Consider the following 24,520-nt stretch of genomic DNA (forward strand, 5'->3'; position numbering starts at 1 on the left):
TTTCTGTGCCACTCAAGATAAAGTCAGGAGACAGAAACCACAACAGTAATTTAAGCAATGAAATCTTTATATATAACCCATGAAATGGGGTCAACTATTGTGGTGGCTTGAACAAGTACAGCCTCCCATAGGCTCATAGGGAGGTATGGCCTTGTTGGAAGAAGTGTGTCCCTGGGGGTGGTCTTTGAGGTTTTGAGTACTCAAGCAAGGCCCAGTGTCACTCATTGCTGCCAGCCGGACCAGAAGTAGAACTCTCAACTATCCCTCTGGCCTGCGAGCTATGATGCTTCTCAGGATGATGATAATGGACTAAACCTCTGGACTGTAAGCCAGCCCCAGTTAAGGGTTTTCCTTCTTAACAGTTGCCATGGCATCTCTTCACAGCAATGAAATCCTAACTATGGCAACTATGAAAAGGATTTAAAGAAAACTGTAAGGAGGACAGACACAGCATGTTTGAGGGCTGAAGTGGCTCTCGAACTTGGAACGAACTTGGAAAGGGGGCATCTCCAGCAAAGACCCTCAGATGCCCACATTGTTAGGTCTATCTGTGGGCTCCCAGAAGCTCTGAGTCTTAAAATAAAATGTTGAACAAACCATTTTATGACATAAGCATCCTTTAACTGCTCAAAAACCGTAGGATAGCAAATGGATTGAAAAGTACCACAGAAGAGGAACAGGACTTTGTGTCAAGCACATCCTCGCCTTTAAAAGGAAATACTACCCACTTCACTGGAATAATATGAGATCCATAATTTTAAATATATATATATACACACACACACACACACACACACACACACACATACACACACACACAACACAAACTGGTTCTAGGAGAGCCTAAGCATGATTGGTTTTGCCCTGGGCTCCTAAAAAGAGCCCAAATTCCCAACTCGGCCAAGGAGTGTTAGGGACTCCTGTGGGGTTTGATTGTAAGGTGCTGTCTGTCTGTCTCAAGCTGCCCCTGCTCCCACTGTGCATTGAAAAGACTCAGATGGTGTAGGCTCTCTAGCGTAGGATTCCTGCACTTACTTGTCTGACACTCCAGGATTTTTTTTTAAATCACTGGATAACAGAAAAATACCTCCCTTCCATCTTTTCATTTTCATTATTTGTATTTGTGCAGCTAACACAAGTCTTTTGCAATCAGCATATACTTTAAGTATGTTTTCACTTGTGTGTAGGGCACTAGAGAAGGAGATAGGACCTCATACACAGTAGGCATGCGCTCTGGCACCAGCTACATCAGTGCCGTGACTCATTAAATTTTTTCCCTGTTCTGATCTGTGCTTTTTTTATTTGAATATTTGTTTCCTTTCAAAAAGATGTGTGTGTTTGTGTGTGTGTGTGTGTGTGTGTGTGCGTGTGTGTGTGTACACAACTTTCAGCAGTGTGTTCTCCCTTCCCATGTGGTTCTAGGGCTTGAATTCAGGTCATGAGGCTTGGGAGGCAAATGCCTTTCCTTACCACGCTAACTCTCTGGCCCAGGTTCCTTTTTATAATTCCTATTTGTTAACATTCTCAGTTTGTTCATGTTTAAGTTTTTTTTCCTGCCCCTGTCTCTAAAGTGCTGGGACTGCAGGTGTCTACCACAATATGCAGTTCAATTTCTTCCTTTCCTTTAGTGTTGTGTGTTTCTTAGCTCTTTGAGTATATTTACGGCAGTGGTTAGCCTTCCTGTAGTGAGTCTAATGTTGGGCTTCTTCAGAGAGATTGTCACTTTTCTCTAGGCTCCACTGCCTTGTCAATTACTAACATTCCAGAATTCTTAAATAAAAATTTGTGTTTGGGGGTGTCTGGTGTGGGTATCTGTGTGTGGTCATGTATATGTGGGGGTGTGTCTGGGGGTGTCTATGTGTATGTATGTGTGTGTGAGTGTATATGGGTATAGGTATCTAGAGGTGGGTAGGTGTGTGTGTGTGTGTGTGTGTGTGTGTGTCTGGTCTCTGGGTGCACATGGGTGCATGTGTGTGTGTGTGTGTGTGTGTAGATATCTGGGGGTGGGTGTATGTGTCTCTGGGTATATGTGTGTGTCTAGGTGTGTGTAGCTGTGTGTCTATGTATATGTGTCTGTGTATATCTGTGTTTGTATGTGTGTTTCTCTGGGTGTGTTTCTGTGGGTGGGTGGGTGGGTGTATGTGTGTCTGGGTGTCTGTCTGGGCGTGTGTGTGTGTGTGTGTGTGTGTGTGTGTGTGTAAGAGTAGGTGTCTGAAGATTGGTGCATGTGTTTCTGGATATGTGTGTGTCTAGGGCTATGTGTCTGAGTGTGGTGGGGGTATGTGTGTCTGGGTATCTGTGTGATATGTGTATGTGTGTATCTGTGTATGTGTGTGTGTTTCTCTAGGTGTGTGTGTGTGTGTGTGTGTGTGTGTTACACGCACATGAGTGCCAGCATTATGCCAGAACTTATATAACATAAGGCAGACAACGACATTGGATGTCTTCTTCTATCATTACCTGCCTTATTGCCTTGCAAAGGGGCCTCTCACTGACCCAGAAGCTTGCCATTTCAGCTACGGTGGCTGGCCAGTGAACTCGCAGGATGCACCTGTCTCAGCTTTCCAATCGTGGGGTTATAGACTCCGTATGTCACCCTGGTTAGCCTGGAATTCACTATGTAGGCCAGGCTAGCCTCAAACCCTCAGATGTATGCTCGCTTCTGTCTCTGCAGTGTTGCTAGACTCAAAGGCATACCCCACCATGCCTGCAGAAAAAAATTCAAAAGCAGCAGGACATTTTATAGTCATCTTACTCGTAAGCCTCGCCAATGAACTTGACCTTCACCCTGTTCATTTGATAATATAGCTTCTCTACCTGCATCCATCAATCACCAGAACATCTATGCAGCAGCATTTAAAAATCTGTTCAATAGACCCAGCCTAATCTTGCAGCGTGTTCTTTGACGTTGTAGAAGCGAATTTCAACCTAAGAGACCCATCTCCAAAAGTTATTGAAGCAGCATCTTGCTCACTGATTTGAGCAGCAGCAGCTGCAGCAGCATCCTCTTTCTCCTGTTTTTTATCTCCCGCCATTGTGTGGCCCCTGTTTTATAGCAAACCTTTGGCCTTTCTCTTGCATTTTCTCTCATGCACTACCCACTTAAGATTTGCACTCTTTAGAGGCATATGTTCACCTCTGCTGTGTACAAGATCCCCTAAAGACACCAAATATGTTGGGGGGGGCGTTCCCTGTCCACTTCTCCCATGGGAGATGAGCATGATACATGGCCAATAGTGCTGGGGACTGAGATGCACTGGGGACATCATCTCAAGAACTTCCCCATCCGAGTCCACAGGGTAAGCTGGACTTCTCACAAGTTTAGCAATCAAGTTTTAAGTGTCTTTGAAACATGTCAAGTGTCAGTGATGGGTTTACATGAAAGCAGCACACCAAGACAGGAAAAGGTCTGAACAGACACCAAGAGCACTTCAAGGTTAAGATACTTGATAGAAGAGAAACTTGACAATGGAAAAGCTAACTCCAGGAAGGCTGTAAATTACAAGCAATGGTTATGGGTCTCAGTTTACAATGCTGAGCATGCCCTATACCTGGACTATGTTAATGTTATGTTTACAAAACAGTGTTAGTTTCCCAGTTTCTCTTTTAACCCATCTATCACACAAATAATTGAGACTATTATATTTGTTTAACAATAAGCTTCACAAACACAATAACTGAGCAGTTACTGCTCTATTCTTAACCCTCTACGCTAATTTGGCTTCCTCCTAGCAAACAACCCAGAGATACTTGCACTTTATATCCTCTCCTGACATGTCTTGGCTGCCTGTGGTTAAGTCCCCTACTTCCTTCTCTAACTCCTCCTCCCCTGGCTGGCAGGAAGTCCAGCCCTATTCTCTCCCCTGCTCAGTGATTGGCTATAAGATGCTTTATTGGCATATCAGGGGACAATTGAGGCACAATGTTTACACAATATTGAGACAGGAGATTTTCAGAACAAGCCTTGCAACCAGATATGGTTAGTACAGAAATCAGCATTTGAATTACACAATAACCTTATGCTTACAGGGCCAGTCCTTGAAAAACAGTCAACAGTGTTGTCTATACTGACCTCTGGCTTTCTGCACGCATCATTCCTAAAGCTACTCCTCCTAGCCACATGGTGCACAGGATGTGAGCACACAACTAGGAAAGCTTAAGTTTTCCTCTGCTATTTAATCGCTGGGCTGTTAGTCCATTCCTTTCTCATTTTCACCAAGATCTTTGCACCAAATTCTCACCGAGATGCAGCCAGCATAGTGCTGCCCTAGGAGTGGTTGGCTCTGTGGAAGCCAATCATCTCCTCTAGTGGAGGGGACAGAGCTGCTAAGATCGCTTGGCTTTTATTCTGGGACTTTTGTTTTGCTATTCATGCTCTTAGTTTTGGTTTTGGGTTTGTTTTTTTTTTTTTTTCTTACTTCTTTACTCAAGTACAAAGCAATATTCAGAGATTGGTTTGGTCCCTGAAATGAAGCCTGAAATGAAACTAGGAGCAGGAAAGCCTTCTCTTGAAGTGCAAATAGGAGCCAAAACAAGGCAGACTTCCACCTGCCAATGGCCACAAAGAGAGCACAGGTCTGAAGTCACAGGAGAAGCTAACATCTAGACTTAGAAGTGAAAATTATGTATATGAAAAAAAAATCCTAGTAATTCTGCAGGGCAGAAACCAGACAAACCCCTTGACTGGAAGGTAAAAATTAACACCAGTGAGGGGCAGATAAACTCTGGGGACCCCCCAAATGTGAAGCATAGGTGAGAGTGACACAGTATCAATCACAGTGTATGTAGGGGTGGATAACCCAAATTAACTATGAGAAAAACATCATAAAACTCTAAAAGCAAAAAAATTTCTATTAAATATGCACAAAATGGAAGTGTGTTTATAAATATGTCAGTGTCACAATGGCAAAGAAAGATTGCAAAACATTCCAAATTAAAAAAGACTAAAAAGAAGTGACAACTAAATGACATGTTTGGTACTTCACTTGTCCCTGTATTGGAGGACAAGGGGGTGGGGCTATGAAGACCATTACTGAATCAGTGGACAAGATTAGACTATGCATGGCTGGCAAAAGAATCTTGTTGCTGCCGAGTTACTGAAGTTGACAGATAACTAGATACTTATGTTTTATTCTTAAAGAATGCATAGACTGTGAGGAAAAGAGTGTAATGTGTGCAACTTAATGTCAAATGATTCAGTAAACTTTTTGAGCATGCTGTGTGCACGTGTGTGTCCATACATGTGAGTGTGCATCAAGAGACCATGCATCATTAAACAAATGCTTAAATGATAGCAACAGGGAATCTGGACTTAGGGTGTCGTGGAGGGTTTTGAACAATTCCGTTTCCGAAAACTCTTCTAAGACTCCAAATAAAATGAGTACTTGGAATGTTCGTGTGGAGGGGGCTGCATTTGCTCGTTTGTGAGTACTTTAAAGATTCAAGCTGCTTTGTCACCCTGAAGTTCACACATAAGACTGAACCTTGGAGATACTTTTTTAGCCCATTAAATTTCAACATTCAGTAAAGCTTACACACACACACACACACACACACACACACACACACACACACACATGCGCGCGCGCATGAAGACAGTAAGACCAGAGCCTGTTCTGCCCCCTTAGCCAATTAAATGACTTTACTCACCTAAACATCAAGAGCACAAGATGCCATCCTGTCTCCAGAGACTTGAATTGTCTCATTCTTCTATCCATGACCACTGAGACCAACAACATCCCCAACTGTCTAAAACTACTGAATACTCATATCCCCACCACAGCCTCATTTATTCTGGGATCCCTGGGCACTCGACATTCAGTGCTTAGAAGAGCCCCCAGCATCACTATGCTGTGATGCTGAGTTCTGCTTTTGCTCCCATCACGTGCAGCATTTCTCTTCTCTTCACACCTCTCTGACTGGACTGTGTCCTCTTCTTCACCTGCCCCATGGTAGAATTTTTTAAATCCATGGAGAAAGTGGCATGTGTGTATCTGAAGATATGTCAAATAAAATGACTATAATAAATTTTTAAACAAATAAAATGTTTGCTTGTGCCCCAGTGTTCTGTCTCTTCTCTCAGATCACACACCCCGCCTCCTCTTTCTCTGGCTCCCTCTGAAACTCACTGTCCCTCATTTCACTAGTGTACAAACAACTCACCTCAGGGCAGGAAAGATAGCTCAGTGGTTAAAAGTGTGTACCATTCTTGCAAAGCACTTCAATTTGGTACTCAGTATCCAGTGTTGGGTGGCTCACAACCACCTGAGACTCCGGTTCCAAGGGACCCAACATCCCTGGCCTCTCTGGGTACCTGCACTCAGATGCACACACTCACAGACAATAATTAAAGATAAAATAATTTTTAAATGCTTATTCATAACTCTCAAGTCTTTGTTTGCATATCCCAAAACACCTCAATGCATTCACTAAACAAAAGTCAACTTCTTTTTTTTTTTTTTTTTTTTTTTTTTTTTTGGAACCTTAGAACCTGGATAGTGGCTTTGATGTGTAGGTTTAGTTTTTCTTGGCCATTTTTTTCTCTCTGTGCTACTGTGACTATTCCTTATAATGAAAGAGAATAAAATCTACCCTGTGTACTTAGAATGCTGGGTTTACTCTACTTTAGTCTAAATCTTTGAAACAAGCAGCTCTTGGTTGTTGTTGTTGGTGGTGGTGGTGGTGGTGGGGTGTGTGTGTGTGTGTGTGTGTGTGTGTGTGTGTGTGTGTGTGTGTGTGTGTGTGTGTGATTTCATAGCTTCAAAATGCATACCTCATTCAAGACCCTTCACCCAACATGCATCAAAACCACTTAATCGCTGCATCAGCATTAAACCAGCCTTTGCTAAGCAATGAAGCTTTTACCTCAAAGAAAAAGACTGAAAAGTAAGGTAAGCAATTTTAAATAAAGCAAAAGCAGCGGTGATTAATCTCACCCACCAGACAGCAATAGAGCTGTGTCTTTGACTCCAAGCTCCAGATTCCCACCATGGTCTGTAACTTCAGCTCCATTCTAGACCAAGTAAAATGGCTAACAGGAAATGATCCTACATCATGCACTGCATCCAAATGTTTACCCAAGATAATAACAGAACACACCTGGGCAGGGGAATCAAAACCCCATTTACCACCACCACCACCCCCTTTAAGAGGGAATATTTTTGCAGGGGCCCCCAGATCCTGCCCCACAAACCAGGGTCTGATTCAGCCCTCAGGCACTCCATGGGTGTTCCCTGTTACACTAAAGCGCACAAGGGGACTACCTGGAGCAGATAATATCTCCATTCCTGAGGCCTCATGTCTCAGGGGACTGGTGGGCCATGCCTATTCTCCAAGAAGCTATCCCCTCCACCGCGTGGCTCTACCCTCGGAGCAGTTTAGTCCACCCTCCTAAAAGGCACCCTGTTGGTTTCATTGTGTGCTTTATCTGTGTCAGTTGCCCTTCGTGTTCAGCTTTGGCAGCCGTTCAACCCCCCAATTCTTTCATGTAGCAGGCTGCCTAGTTTTATCTGACAGAGACAAGATCCCATTTCACCTCTCCCACTCAAACAAGACTGCCCTTTGCTTTTTCCCTAATAGCTTCTGGCTTCACCTCTTTCTCCTGCAGCCGGCTGGGAAAATGAGACGGAATTGCTCTGATAAAGTCGGCTCCTCTCTGGGTCCCTTTCTCAGGGGCTGAGTTCAGGCTTAGTGAGGGCAATCACCAAAGTGTACAGAGTTCTGGGGTCGGGGGTGTTCATCAGGAAGATTTCTCCCTGCCAAAGGTTACATCCAACAGATGTAAGTAAGCTAAGAGGCTGCCGAAGGTTTAAACCAACGGCAGCTTCTTAAAATGGTTTCCTTGACAGGCCAACCCAAAATAATCACCTACTGAGTAGGTCACTCTTTTCATTCTCTGTACTGGCTTTTTTTTTTTTTTTTTTTTTTTTTTTTTTTTTTTTTGTAATTAATGTTTTTCTGATGCCTTCATTGTCATGTGTCATCATTTAGCAGAGTGTCTGTATGAGAGGGAATCTTTGTCACAGACTGTCCCCAGGCTCGTCACATCCTGTCACTCATGAGTGGTGCTGGTAGATATTCCCTGAATGGATAAGGAAATGACAGAATAAATGAAGGTGTGAGGTCACTAAGAATCCCGACAGATGAAAACGCTGACTTCTTCATTTTTCCCAGGGAATAAAACAGGATTTTTCATAAGTTTGCTTTAAGTCAGAGATACAATACACAAATAAGTCTCTAAATGACTTTTCTTGCACCTGGACAACAACAGTAAAATCACTGGCTCCTTGTACCTAAGGAAATTGACCATAGTGAAACTTTAAAAAAAAAAAAAAAACAGGGACTTCCGGTTCCCTGCTATCTGGAAGAAGCCCTGTTGTGCTGTCCAAGGTGCTTGCAAGGACCAAGAAGCAAATGAATTGTAAATGACTCTAAAATAGGAGGAAGCTAACTCTATAGATCCAAATAACAGTCCATCAGAAACCTAAGGCGTCAGTGAGCTAAGACACAAGGCTTCGGCTCCATTTCCCACCTCGCAGGCACCGCATAGGTCTGGTTTTAACTCCTCTTGGCCGCCGGCAACATACCTCCTGTAAGATGTTTCCATTCCTACTACTAAGACCTCGGCTCTGAGCAACAGTGACATGGAGGGAGGGGTCAGTTTAGTTTCACAAGCAGTAAAGAAAGGGACACATGCAGAGGAGCAGAGGCTTGCCCGAGAGGAGTGCCCTGAAGGGACTGGACCGTAAAGGCCGTGAACAGATGACATAGAAAAGACCCTGAACGAGGGAGCGTAGAGAGGGGCAAGCCAAGCTGATATGGACTCTTTCAGGGTGGCCGCTAGGTCACCAGGTATGGAAGAGACTCTTATATAAGAGCACTTAGTGCAACCACGGACAGCCTTCGTGTTAGGCATCAAGTTTCGCCACACGCAAACCGCAGTTTCTGAAACCCAAGAGCTGCAAAGCTAAAACTGGACAGAGCGCGGAGCCGACTTTGTGCTTACCGCTGGGATCCACAGGAGTCACGCAGAGTAATGCGAGCTGTGGGAGGGCCCGTCTGAAGGCGTCCAGAAGAACTCTTGAAAAAGAATCTGTGCTACAGAGATAGAACCAGGAAAAATAAAGCCAGAGCTGCGGATGAGCCCTCAGATGACGCCGAGACGATCTGGGAGTCAGCACAAGCTACCTGCAAATTTGAACCAGGTCCCAGCACCCTATCTGCCCAAACCAGATGCTTTCCTTTCTTTTAAAAAAAAAGATTCTATTTATTTATTTGTCCTTAATTTTTTTTCCTCAGAGAAAGAGTGTTTGTAGCGCTAAGAAGCTGCAAGGTGAGGAGGTAAGGTTTTTCTTAGAACGCAGAATCTTTCACTACATGTTTTCTTTGGAGGCTTTAGCTGAGCTTTAAAACATGTTTTCATCATTCTCTCTGTGTTCTACTCCCTGAGCAATTTCCTCCACACTGATAACAGCAGATGGCTCTCCCCACCATAGTGGCACTCTGTCTGTCTTCCACAGCAACTTGCGGGCACGGTGTTTTCAACATATCTGTACTTGGTTTACGGGAAAATCACAACTTACATAAAGCAAAACACCAAGATGAAAAATCTGTGACAACACCCAAGCAGACTGCCTCACTTAGAAATCACACACAAGGTACCTCCCTTAGGAACCCGGTGCATCAGCCACGCGTGACCTGTCCAGGGTGCGGCTCTTGAGTAACCTGGGAATCCAAAACGAGTTACACACAATGGGACACTCAGGAGAGTGGAGAGTGATCCAGGGGCCAGATGTCAGGAAAGAGGAAGGGGTCCAACACAGAGATAGTGACGCAGAACGGGAGTCAACAAACTCATCAAAAAGCCAGACAGTGGCCGGGCATGGTGGCATACGCCTTTAATCCCAGCTCTCGGGAGGCAGAGGCGGGAGGCAGGAGGACCTTTGTGAGCCTGAAGCCAGCCTGGTCTACAAAGAGAGTCCCAGGACAGCCAGGGATGTTACACAGAGAAACCCTGTCTTAAAAAGCCAAATATATATATATATATGCCAGAGAGTAGAGAGTAGACATCTTGGGCTTTATGGGACATAAGAGTTTTGCCATGACTGCATAACTCTTCCACTGTAGCATAAAAGCAGCCATACACAATATGAAAATGAATGAGCATGGCTAGGTTCCATTAAAGATTTATTTAGATATATTGAAATTCAAATTTTTATGGACTTTTCGTGAAATATTATTTTTAATTATTTCAACAATTTAAAATGTAAGTGTTATTCTTGGGCATAAGATACAAAATAGAGAGAGGATAAGATTTGGCTCATAAACACATTTGCCAAACTCTGGTCTTGAATAGCACCGTGCAAAAGAAACAGAAAGCAAACAACAACCTCTGACCACAGTGAATTTTAAATGTCTAGTGTCCATGGTTTTTACTTTTTCTTTACTGCTTATCTGCATTTTAGAGTAGATAGGTACCAATGTGCCCCTCCCCCTGTGTGTGTGTGTGTGTGTGTGACCGTGTGTGTATGACTGTATATATGCGTGTGTTTGTGTGTCTATGTGTGTCTCTGTCTGTGTGTGTCTATGTTTGTGTATATATGTGTATGTTTGTGTGTCTGTGTCTGTGTGTCCGTCTGTGTGTGTCTGCGTGCATGTCTGTGTCTGTGTATATGTTTGTGTGTTTGTGTGCCTGTGTCTGTGTGTCTATGTCTGTGTGTGTCTGTGTGTGTGTGTCTCTGTCTGTGTGTGTCTGTGTCTGTGTATATGTGTGTATGTTTATGTGCCTGTGTCTGTGAGTCTGTGTCTGTGTAAAGAAGCGAGCAACTTGAAGAACTCAGATCATTAGATTACATAGCAAATGAGATGGGCACCAGGAAATTTCACTCACCCTAGCCATATTTTAAGAAACAGGTAACTAAAAAATTAGCCTGTGTGGTGGAATTGTATGTAATTGTAAAGAAAATTTAAATCATCACATGTGCAGGAAAGCGGATGAAACCACAAGTCATTATGTTAAGTGAAATAAGCCAGATTCAGAAAGACAAATATCACATTTTCTCCCATAGGCAGACTCTAGATCTATATGTGGGTATATATAAAAATGTGTTATTTGTGTACTGGAGGTCATGGTACTGGAAAGGAATTACAGAAACTAGATCTTAAAGGAGGGGATGGGACACACACGGCATTAAGGCGTGGGCAGATGGGGAGACCATTGCAGAGAAGGGAGAGAATCAGCTGGACTGTATGGGGGGGGGGCGGTCCCCAGAGGGCCGTGTGTGACCCTACAGTAGCTAAATATAGGGCCAAGAAAGGACTCCCCTAGGGAAAGAACTCCTGTCCATAAGGCTTTATTGTAAAGAGAACCAAAACTCCAGAAGAAAGGTAGCCAAGATCTGGGGACGGATCGAGGGGCCTGTAAAGGACAAGAGCTCGGAACCAGACGCTGCCTCTAGAGTGGGGCAGTAGAGAGCAGGGATCCAAAGCTTAAATAACTGTGAAGAAGAGCAGTGGTGCAGAGATTAACAGAAGGCTGGACCTCTGCCTTCTGTAGGCTCTTGGACACCTAGCAAATCCTGCCTAATGGTCAATGAGCTCAGAGCCAACCACAAGCCGTAATCTTCTCTATCAGCCTCAACATCTATGGGAAAATGCAATGATAAAGGGACAAGTTCTGTTTTGACAAGAAACCTAAACAGGCAAGCTACACGTTTTCTTTGATAGGGGTGGTGAACATAAAATTTCCAAATTAGAGGTCAAGGGCCAGGGAAGTTGAAAGGGAAAACAGAAACTTACCACTAACTTGCAATGATCGTTGCTAATTATAATGACAAACTTGCTCAAGTGTAGACTCCACCCACTCAGACAACGGGGGTTTCCATGGCAGCAGCTGTTGCTGGTTTTCCTTCTTTTAAATTTTTATGTAAGGGCAGGAAATAAAATGGACCACTGTTGTCTAACACTATTCCTGGAGAAACATGAACAAATGTCACTCCACCCAGACAGGGAACCAGAGACAGACCAAAGTACAGATACCACCGAACTCCAACTTGGTGAGCCAACGAGTTTTACTGGAATCAATTATAAGAATATGAATGAGTAGAAATGACTCGGTAAAAGCTCCATCACCAAAGTGCACTTTAGCATGGATGACAACTCATGAGACCTGAAAACTTGGAACCTACCAAACAGCCTGCAGGTGGCTCAATGGGATGGAGGGTGTCCTTTTCCAGTGGCTCAGTTGAACTGAGCTCCTTCCAGGCAGCTCAGCTGATCTCTGCTTATCTTTTCCAGGCTGCTTATCTGGGCTCCATTTCTTCCAAGCCGCTCAATATGAGCCTCTTCAAGCCATTCAGATGGTCTGAGAGTGTTTCTCATTAGTCTCTTCTTGCTTACGTACCCTTGGGCAGAGAGGGGCCTAGTGAAACTGGTTGGTTTCAGGGACTTCCTGAAGCTATTTTGAGTTGTTTGTTTTCTGTCTTAATGAGCCTTTCTGAAGAATGAAATGTATCACCTCTCAGAACATCCTATTGTTTCACCACAAAGTTGAATATCACGACCTAAAGGACACCCTCATTTCTTTTTTTAATATTTTATTAATTTATTCATATTACATCTCAATTGTTATCCCATCCCTTGTATCCTCCCATTCCTCCCTCTCTCCCACTTTCCCCCTACTCTCCTCCCCTATGATTGTGACTAAGGGGGACCTCCTCCCCCTGTATATGCTCATAGGGTATCAAATTTCTTCTTGGTAGCCTGCTATCCTTCCTCTGAGTGCCATCAGGCCTCCCCTTCAAGGGGATGTGGTCAAATGTGGAGCACCAGAGTACGTGTGAAAGTCAATCCCCACTCTCAAGATACCCTCATTTCAATTCTATTTTATATCCTGTGTCTTAAGAAGTTCCTTCCAAGAGAGAAGGTTTTAACCTTGAAGGAAACCACTACACAATAACTATGGTCCATTGGTCCAGGAAAAGGTAAAGCTTTGCCAACATGATAATCACACTGTTTGGTCAAATCAACCCTCCTAACAGTAAGCAGAGAAGATGGAAAGGGAGGGACTGGAACATGTCCTCCCTGTGCACTAGGATGGACACACCGTCCTTACAAGAGGCCTTGCTGTCCCAGTTTTACAAGTGAGGGAAAAAATTCTTAACATAGTCATGGATCTCCATCACCCAGCTATCAGGGTCAATACGCTGACCCTTGAGCTGGTGCCCTCACAGCACACAGTGCTGTCATCCACTAAGAATGATAAAAGTAAACCAAACTATCAGAGCTCCATAAAGACCTCACTCATCCCTGCGCTGTGGTCCAGAGTCTACTGTCATTCTCTGGCCTGGAGCTCCATGACTGGGAGATTTAGAGAAAGAAAGCACATGTTCTGGAGAAATGTCCTAGAGGAGGACTGCACTCATACCTGGAAAGAGGATTCCTCTTCTCTAATATGGCCCACCACCCCAAGCCCTCAGCTCAAAACAGATTATACCTGCCAGCTCCTTGGGCATAAGGCTCTCCCACAGAATGGAAAGGTCAAGAATGCTATCCTCCAAAGCCCTACACTGAGCAAGGCTGTCACATAGGTTTCCAATACAGACAGTTGTACCTGCTAAGAGTCCAAGGCGCCTCTGGCGTGCCCTGCCTAATTTGACAAACTCTCTTTAATTGCCAGCCCATGCTTTCTACCCCTTTCTAGAACTGACTCATCTTTGCAAACCAGAGAGCCAGCACTTTATGGTCCCCTGGATCCTCGCAGCCTGTGAGTTTTCTCAAGTGCTGTTTAACAAGGACAAGCTGAAGCCTAGATCAGCGGCCTTCGCCATCACTTTATTGTCTGGCGTCTTTCTGGGCACCAGCAGCACAGGTACTGTGACAGACCTACGGTTCTCGATCCAGAGCAAAGGTGGATATGTCCACAGTTCACCTCAAGAAACTTAGAGGTCCTCAGTCTCAGACAGCAACCCTGGCCAAACATTTTGCTTCTTTTGGTTCAGCATTATGGTGGCAGCAATGGCTGCAAAGGGATTGTGTGGGTGCAGTAGAGATGATAGAGGCTTGGATATTCAATGATGAACAAGCAAATAAAAAGAAATCTGGAGACTCTGATTACAGGGAAGAATGATAAAGCAATCCAGTTGGACTGTAATCCCTCACCTGCACAGTCCTGAACTTTTTCCGTCGAGTAGGTCCTGGGTAGCTAGCATCCCCTCTTTGCAGCCGAAATCCTCCATCTTGTGCCGGGGCAGGGGTGGGGGGGGGTGGGGAGGTGAGGGGGGAAGGGGCAAGGGGAGGGTTGTAAGGGGGATGAGGTGCACAGGATGCTCTGCTGGGAGGTATTTTAATCACCTGATGCTGGTGGTACTAGTGTTGCCCCCTGGGGGTCCTGAAATGGGTTCATTCTCCTCCCTGGATTAAATGATCAAAAGACAGGAAATTTGCAGCCATGGCACTCAATCAGGGTTTACTGAAAGACGAAATACTCAGTGTACATAGCACACATAGAAACATACTCCTGGCAAGGAGAGGGGATCCCAGGCAAGAAGAATTCATGTTTTTTTTTTTTTTTTCTGGGGAATATGATCTTTCATATCCTTGGGACATGACATATACCTTTTTTTCCTTCCTCCAGGTTTGCTAGTCTGGGCTGTCCAAGGGGACCGGATGATTTGGACAAAGATGGGAAAGCGAATTGGTTCCCACCAAAAAAAGAGTGTGCTTGCGAGAAACTCAAAAGCCCTTCCCAGCAGTTCCCAGGGTGGGGAAGCCACTTAATTCCTTTTCTTAGGAGTAAGGGAGAACCTTGGAAGTCTGCATTTAACATTTTTCAAGTAAAAACACATCCATTTATCTAGGGCCTTTCACCCGATGATCTACCTTCTAGGGAGCCTTCAGAGTCCTATGGTCCTCGCCAGGAAACCTCTCAAGTGCCCAGTTCTTGTCCTCGTGCTCTTTTGACCTCCCCAGAGATGGGGGGAGGGTAGTAGGAAAATCCTGAATTCCCACAAAGAGGGCGTTGTGTCCTCTCTTCAGTAAGGGACCCAAAGCAAGCTCCTATCTGAAGCTGGATTGGATGACCATCAATGCTACACCCAACTATGTCTGTGTTTACAACCACCTGGTACCTCAAGGCAATACATATTTCTACTTCAGGGGGAAATTCTATATCATGCCAAGAACATTTCCAGTGGGAGAGAATTACAGTCCCCTTCCCCACTCAAGATACTATAGTGGCTACATTTTGGGTTTTCAGTTCCAGCCATTGTCTTCAAAGTATTCTTCCAAATCATCCCAACAAGACTACAAAATCACCAGGTAAGTAGACCACCAAAGACAGGATTCTTTGATCCAACACTCGAACTTGAGCAAGTGGACTAAGCTCCCCTCAAAACCATACTGTGCTTAAATATAGTTCCACACACGGTAATGTCATCGTGTTCATGATTATATGAAGAAAAAAACATAGAAACACCAGGCCTTGAAAGTGATGAGAGGCAGTTTCAGAGTCAAACCCAGTGATGCCAAAATAGTCAAGAGGGACAGATGCTTGGAGGACTGTCTTCAGGTGGTTGTATGGCAGCGGGGGGTGGGGGGGGTTGTCTAGTTGCTAAAAAGTGTAGAACTAAGGTGGGGAATAGTGAGAAGATGCTAGAAGAAGCCAGCAAGCTGCTCACTGACCAACCTGGAACAGACACAATGACGTAACAGGCCAGTGAAGTGTCAGGTAGTATGGCAAAGGCAAGATGGATGCCCCCAACGTCAGTGAGGATGAGGATGAAGCCTGCTCACACTGAACTAACTCAAAGGCATCCCCCTTTCATCTCCACTCTTATGCGTAAGCTTTGCTTCCGAACCACCCAGACAGAAGGGAGGGTTGGGAAGCACTGGGGTAGGAGCACTTGGGAAAAGTTGGCTGCCCCTGGAGTTCATCCTGATTGATGCTAATTGAGCTCTAATTGAAACCATCTATCCAGGCCCCAGTGCACCTGGAGGAAAATTTAATATCCGGGAGCCACACCACAGACGTAGCAAGCACGTCTCTCGGTGCACTGGTCTACCAAGCGCATTATTTGTCTATTAAACTTTCATATACCTTTGGAGACTCAATGGACTGGCCCACTCAAGACAAAAAGAGCACAGCCTCTATTTTGGGCTGCCCTACAAAGCTGGGGTTTGACCTGGTAAAACTATTACGGTTCATTTGGCACCGCTGCCGAGCACTAAGCTAATTAGAACCTGGGGACTCTTAAAAACCACTGGATTAAACAGTGTTTCCTCCCAGGCCGTTCTACACTGTGATCCAAATGGTTGTGAAATTTATATTCAGTGAATAAAGACGGGGCAGGAGAGACATGGGAAGTAGAGGGGAGGAGGTCGAGGTGAGTGGGAATTCTATATTGCATGAGAAGGCAAACAAGTTCTTTGGTCTTTTGTTCCTGTGTTCCACATGTACTTACCGAACCCCCTAGTGTGTGCAAGATGATAAATATTATAGATCTCAGGGACGTAGCCCCTCCAGGATTATATATTTTGCTGATGGGAAGCCAAGCGAGTGAAAAGGAATAAATGCAATATTTTCAGGTGCTAAGGGCAATGAAGAAAAGAAAATAGGATAATAAGTGAACTGGAGACCAAGAGCCAGCCAGGGTTGACGGGAAAGGCCTCTCTCTCCAAGGAGGTGACATCTGAGTCGAGAGCTGAGTGGTGAGAAAAAGACCCATGAGGAGGTGTATGCCAGAGGAGGAGGCAGCACTAGCAAGCTGAGGCAGCACAGAGCTTTTGGTGCATTTGAGTGCCAGAAAGAAAGCCAGGGTGGATGAGTAGCAAGAAATAGAGACAGGTGAGACTAGAGAGGTGAGCAAGGGCTAAATGTTATGGAGCCTATCAGGAAACAGAATAGAGATGTGTGTGTGCATTTATGCCTGTGTGTATATATGTGTGTGCATGTGTGCGTGCATGCATATGTGTGTGGTGCACATGCATGCTGAAATGGAAACCACCTCATTATGCAGAAACATTGTTATGAGCTAATGTCCACTGTGGAAAATTCTTCTAGCTGCCTTATGGAAGATGGGTAGAGGAAAGGGTGGAAGTAGAAATAGTGACGACGAGACCTCTTAGGAGGCTGTTGTGAGCATTGGGCAAGGGGCTGGAGCCGTAGGTCAGTGGTTGAGCACTTGCCTAGCATGCAAAACTCTGAGTTTTATTTCCAGTGCCATGACATGGATTCCAGGAAGGAAGGAGCAACAACTTGTGCTGGGTGGACAGACGGACAAATGGACAAACGGAAGACAGAGTCCACAGATTAGACTAATGCTTTTGAAAGCATGTGAAGAGTTCGTTCTCAGAGTGTGCCCCTGAGAAGTGAGAAGTAGGGGTGGCTAGCTTTCCATAAGATGCCTTCTCAGTCTTGGCCACGTCGGTCTGCTTCCTTACAGAGCTTACGCACCTTCTTGTTACCCTTGTGTTATCTGTGGCCCTCTCCTCCAACTAAGCCTTAGAAATGAGCTTGTCTGAGTCACTGCAGAAGCACCTCCGTCCTGACTCGAGACTGATACATGTACTCAGCCCTTGCATCTAATCCTTCCTTGTTTCCTCAAGCACTCTGCTCCCCCAGTTATCCACTTTCCTCTACCCGGTTGGCTTCTCTGTGTCTATGGAGTCCTCCCCACCAGAACACAGAGGTGAATTTGTCGTTCATCTTTGTAGCAGAACAAAGACCCATCCTCCCGGGACCCTGGCATCTTCTTCCAACTCTTCACCCCAATCTTTGTTTCTCTTCATAAGAAGACAGAGAAGTGATGCTGTCACAGATAGAGAAGTGATGCTGGCAGCATCCTGTGATCTTCATTCACCTACTGTCTTCATCTCATTGCTCCTCCAACTGGGTGGCTGCCTCTGTTTCTTCATGGGAACTCGCCATGGCAAGTAATCAGGGACAGTGGCCAGCTGAGAACAAAGGTCAAGCGTCAGTGATAACCATATTAGACCTTCCAGAAGCATTCAGCTCATTCCAAATTTCAGGCACAGGCCAGATTGCCAGGTCTCTCTGCAACTAGTTTTCCTCTTCCTCCTCCTGTTCCTTGTCTTTTAAAGCCATGAAGACATTCGTCCCCACAGCCATGGGATGTCAACCCTGTTCTCGGTACTTTGTGGTATAAGCCCTCAACTCCAGTTGAGGTGAAAACTAATTTGAGAAAATAGTATTTCTCAAGCAACATCTCGCCGATGGATGCTTGCGGTGTTGTCTCTTACTAAAACCTTACCCAATCCTCATGAGAACCCTGTGAGGTAAATTGTAGTCCTCTTTTACTGACCGCTATACTGAGGCTTAAAGAACCTAGGAGCTGCCCAAGGTCTGGCAAGCAGTGATTATCAGAGCGACCTTCTGACCTCACATCTTCCTAATTCCACATAATCACACTTTTTAACAACCCCTACGCTGCATTTATAATGGGAGGATTTGAGTGGGAAGGTTTGGAGAAAGCCAATGAAATCTTCCTGAAGTTTCTCCGCTGTAAATTTGCCTCTCCCTGATCCTTCTCCTGAACCAAGTCCCTTACTGCTGTTTTAATTCTAAATTAAAATTTTACCCTCTGGGATAGCTCTGGGTTCCTTCTCCAATCCTGTTTCCCAGTCTATGTGATCCTCTTTACCCTGTCAGAAGTCACCAGGATGAAATATGAACATGGTTGGTGCTCATGGTAGGTGCTTGTTATTGTTATGTCCTTATTGTTATTATTATCGCCAAGTCTTTGCTATTATTACCGTGATGAACGGGCACCAGTTGCTAAAGGTTTTCTCAGACACGGTTTTATTTGGTCTGCTTCTCTTCTTTCTAGGATACACAGAGCCCAACAGAAAAAGAAAAACAATGCAGATAGCGCTGCTCCTACACAGGGAACCAAATCCATGCTGTAACTGCAATCGCGTACAGCTCATTCATAATGCAAAGGTACAACGAATTCCATCCACATCGCCGCTTTCCATTTTCCCTAGCTCATTGCTCGAAGTCACACATTATAAATTGCCTTTTATGTTATCTCTCTATTCCAGTAAACCCTTCCCCTAATCCTTTTACCCTGCCCAGAGCCCATGTTCTAGGGCTGCCTGCAGCCGCCCTCCAGAACCAAATGGGCTGCTCTTTGTAAAGCTATCGATCCCTATAAACTACTTTATTAGTGGTCATTATTATTCTGTTTCTAATCACCACTTTAATTAAAGTTTTATCATCCACATTAAACAGGGTATACGACTTTTAATGGGCTGGATGGCTTGCTCCCAGCCATGAAGCATTCAGGCAGAATCAGCCAACGGATTCTGAGTTAGCTTCAAGGACTTTCAGAAGCCTAGCTCCCTCCTAGAGACAGGTGAGTGTTAATGAGTGCGTGGAGGAATAATACACTGAGTCTTCTCTGTGGAAGTTGCTTTGTCTCCTGGATGGGAACCTCCAGACATGAAGTGCCAAGGCCAATGATCACAACCTTGGAGCTATTGGAAATACTTTCCTAGGATGGTCTGTAAATTCAAAGGGGGAGTAATTGACCAAGTTGCCAAAGTCCCCTTCAAGTCCACATTTTTTATAATGCCCACATGAATGAAATTGTCCTCTCTTTGGGGAGTTCTCCACTCACAAGTACCAAAATAATAAAGAAAAGCAGTTGCTTCTCTGGCTGAATGTAGATCTAGGAAGAAGCGATCATTTGCTGTTCCTTCCCTGCATCCACCTAAGCTGAGTTTTTTAAGAGCCCATCTTAGTCAATATTATATCCACAGCACGAAGCCCAGGGCCTAGATCACAATAAGTCTTCAAGGAGTCTCATGTGCAATCTCTGACTGTCCCCAAGGTCAAGCCTACTAAATAGAGAATAACATGGAATGAACATAAGTTATACCCTGAAGGTCACTTCTCTTGTGTCTTCAAGAGTAAACAAGAGGGTGCTTGCATTTCTTCTAGCAGCCTGAATTATGGAAGCAACTTAGTGAACAAATAAACAGATGAGGTGTGTTGGTGCAATGGAACAACGGGAAAAGAATTTGGACACATGAATAAATGTTGAGGACATCATGCTAAGTAAAGTGGGTGAGCTACAATCTAGATATTTTTATAAGTGGGATTGTACTGTATAGCTAGTTCCACTTACATGAGGTATCTGGCATGGTGGGATTCATAAAAGAAGGCACAATGACAATTGCCAGGGGTCAGCGTGGAGAAGGAGCGGGAAAGCTGGCACTTGGTGAGTTATTGTTTGATAAGATTCTGTCTCAGAAGATGAAAACTTTCTCAAGTTACTATGCTCGAATAACAATGTGAATGTATTCAATGCCACTGAATTACACAAAAAATACACTTACAGTGACTAATATTAGGTTGTGTTTTATTTACCGCAATTTAGAATACAGTGAGAAAGCATTCATGGTACCCCCGAGACTAGGGGGAGTTATGTTTTTGCAGACCCTGGATCTTTTCTAAGTCCCCTCTTTGGATCTGAAGGTGGATAGCCACAGAGCAGGACAGGTGTGAACCCAATCTGTCTTCTCATTCTGTGGACAATGAGTGTCTATGTGAACTAAGACATGGGGCTGCTGAGCTAGAGTGTACCCCTGTCCCAGAAGTGTGTTCCAAAGAGGCTGCACAGCTGCCAGCCCTGCCACCTCCATGATGCTCTGTGTTTCTTTTTAGCATATGAAATCACCATGAGCTTCTTGAGTGATGGGAGAATGTCTCTTGCTCAAGGCTCAGTTGACCTTCAATACTTGGCCTGTCGTCATTCTACTTCCCCAAATGCTACTCAAACCATCCCTTAGCCTCTAATGACAGTTCCTCTCATGCCAGACAGCCCAAAATAGGCCTAAAGAGCACAAACACCATCTTCCCCAAACAAGGCTGGACTTGTCTTATACAGATTGTAAGGGACTACTGCCAAAAAAACATAATGACCAAGATAAATAATATATATTAATCTATCTTACATTATTATATTATATACCAAATCTCTTCCTCTCAGATCTTTGGGAAGCTCCCCCTAAAAGATAACTGGGGCCTACCTGTTCATCATAATGAACCCCATTGAGTCACATCTCTTACAGTAGGGGACTGAGGGAACCATTACAGACAGGATGTTTGTTTCCCTTTGTCCCAATACACGTGGTGAAATCTTTTAAGGGGGCATACACATTTATATTATTACACAAAAATTTTTTAAAAACTGCATACAGCAAGAAGAACCACAAAATAATCAGGAATTATATAAATGTTACATTCAAGGTTTTTCAGCTAATTGTATTTGGCAACTTTGTAGCAAACATCTTTCCTATCTCGGTGAGTCTAAAATTCTGAATGAAAATCAGTATCTATCATATCTCATCTCTACTAAAAAAAAATCTATCTAATCCTAAAAACATCTTAACCCCTCACCAACTAAGCTTAATTGTAAGACTAAACTATCTGGTCTTCAACCCCATCAGAGACTTAAGAAGGAATAAAACTTAATTACCTGAGTGAACTGGAAGCGCAGGTTAGCAGCTTCCAAAATGAAAAAGTAACAGAGACAATTTGCTGCCTGAATAGTCATTCAAAACTCTCTATAATGTTGGAGCATCATCTTCAGCTTCTGGTATAGTAGATCTGACAGACATATTTGTGAGGCAGGAACTATTGAGGACTTGCCTACCCTGTCTTGGCAGAGTTTGGCCATTGACTCTGCCTGCATCCAAGCTTGCCCATTTTTAGGCAGAATTCTGTCTATGACAGAAACTAGGTCATTTTCCCCAATGGCTGGTTTGCCAAATTTGAAGCCATCTCCATAAAGAGGTTCTTTGATGCTCATCATCTTCCTGAGGTAGGCTGGGTGTTGCCAGGATATTTTTAATATTTTAAAAAGTCTTTGACAACAAGACAGGTTAACTCCTGCCAACACGTGTTGAAATCTGAACCTCTGGTGTCAGGGCGTAAGAAGAGGGCCATTGGGAAAGGAGGGCTCCATTCTCGCTGATGAAATGAGTTTGTAAGAAGACATTGCTTTACCACTGGGGACATGACAGGATATTAATGGTCCATGACCCAAAGCCGACCATGCTGTTGCCCTCCTTGGACTAATAGAACCAAGCAAAGGAAATACCAGTTGTCTGTAAGCCACTGAGTCCAAGGCATGTTGTCATCACAACCTTCTTCCCCATATCGCTGGCCATCTCTGCCACTGGACTGCAGGGGACTGTACTTTTCTCCTCTTTAGTGCCTGTACCCCTAAGCCTTAGCACAATACCTGAAACAAGACAGTCTCAAACAGTGTAGTCAAACTTGCTTTCATTCCCCTGAGTCCCTGTGAGAACATACAAGTGCACACACGTTCACTTCTGTCTCTCCTGTGAAGTCGCGCAGCAGCTTTTGTAGTTTGCTTTTTACTTTCCTTCAATCCAGGCTTCTTAGTGAGCTTAAGCTGCGTCTTAATCAAATGCATTTCCCTTGCAACCTGTTCTTCACATCTTCTCTACCAAGTGGGTTGCAGACTCTCACATATAATTAGCCCCTATTTTCAGCTTTGCCTCCTAAGCCCTCACAGTGGAGTTCATCCCCCTCCCTCCTGTGGGTAATTTTCAGCTGTTTTCTGAGCTCAATCGAATCCCCACCCCCAGCCCCCAACAATCTCTCATAGGCACGCCACCATTTACTCTTCTATTTCTTTAATTGGATTTTAATTTGTCTCACTAAACCCAGATTTACTTGGGAACTCCTCGTCCCATGTTGAAATTGCAAATTGAAATGGCATACTTATCACAGAAGGGGAAGGAAATGGGATGTAGGCCAAGAAAATGACAAAGGGCAGAAACAAGGCCAAAAGAAAGAGAAATCAAAGAGGTGGCTTCTGCTTAATTATAAGATATTGTCACACTAGAAAACCTCGCCAAGAGCTCCATTTTGCCCGAAGGTAAGCAGAGTCATCCAGTTTGCCTTGACCACCTAAGACAATAGTAAAAGAACACTCACTGAACACTGTCTTGATGAGAAATGCCTTGCCTTAGAGAATGGTCTCACTCACCAGGAAATATATCACCAGCACCCTGGGAAATCTACATCAGCCAGGAAGGATCAGATCCTTAAAAAGTGGGCAGTCCGTCTTGGAAGATGGCTCACTCAGTAAACATGCTTGCTTCACAATCACGTGACCTTGAGTTTGAAACCTTCATGGGAGGTTCATTGGGGTTGCTGGCCAGCAAGGCTAGATGGATCAATGAGCTCTGTATTCAGTGAAAGACGTTCTTCCCCCCCCCCCCCCCCGCACCCCCATTCTTCCCCCCCACACCCCCAAAAAATAAGGCTGAGAGAGATCAAAGAAGACACCTGATGTCAATGCCTGGCTTGCATGCACACCCATATATGCACAAAGTAAGCTATGGACTACACATCCTCCGGTGGGTGTGTCTTCAATATTATGTCAGAAAGAATGATGCTGGATGATTGATTTTTCGTCTGTTTTGATATGGTACCCTAGCATGGTGACTCACTAGGATATGTAACTCTACCCAGTTTGGGGAGCTTGGTTCTATTATAATATTTTAGGCATAGCACACTCTTGGATCTCTTGAGGCTTCGAGTGACATTCCCATTAAAGTGAAGAATGAAATTACCACCACCATTACTCGTCTTTATTATTCATTATTTGGATAATTCTAGTCAATGAGTGGAAAAACAAGATAAATATCATAGAGAAGAAAAGACTTTGTATTCTCTACCTGGAACCCACCAAAGGAATTCAGTGAAAAACTGTTGGGTGTAAGAAGAGTTTAGTAATCAGGGTAAATAAAATGTAAACATAGAAGATACTACCTCTCCTAGGTATCACCAGTAAAGCTGCTTCCAGGCTCCTCTGCGAGGTAAATGTATGAGGTCACTAAGGTTAGAGCAATCCATCACTGCTTGAGATAAATAATCCAGGATGCTTTCTCAAGGGCTCAACAGCCTGGGTGGTCCTCATCAGAGTAACATATGGACCACAGAGTTGGAAGACGGTGGGAAACAACAGTATGAGTTGCAGAAGCAGCAAAGGCCCACAGGAAGAGAATTCAGAAGAAAGGGTGCACAGCAAGCACAACGCATAAGACTGATGATGGGGCATTTGGCCTGTTTTACTGGGCACTATGCAAAGTGTTACTTCCTCCCCCCCCCCCCCCCCCCCCACCACCCCACTGTCTTGTGAGCCTTTAGGAAAGAGTATAATTGAATTGTTTCTTTTGAGGCTTTGAAATAGCAGCCTGTGTTCTGCTAAGCATGCCACTGCTGAAATCTGTATTGTGGTGGTGGAGAGTTACCTGAATGTAAGTACCAATAGTTAACCATTCAAAATGTGGCAATGTGACCAAGGATAATATTCTGGGGGTTGAAGAGATGTCTCAGTAGTTAAGATCACTGGCTGCTCTCCTAGAGGATGCAGAATTGATTCCCACCATCCACACGATGGCTCACAGCTGTCTGTAGCTTCTCTTCCAGGGGATCCAACACCCTCTTGTAGGCACCAGTATT

Source organism: Acomys russatus, chromosome 16 (assembly GCF_903995435.1).
Source record: "Acomys russatus chromosome 16, mAcoRus1.1, whole genome shotgun sequence".
In the NCBI taxonomy this organism is placed as follows: domain Eukaryota; kingdom Metazoa; phylum Chordata; class Mammalia; order Rodentia; family Muridae; genus Acomys; species Acomys russatus.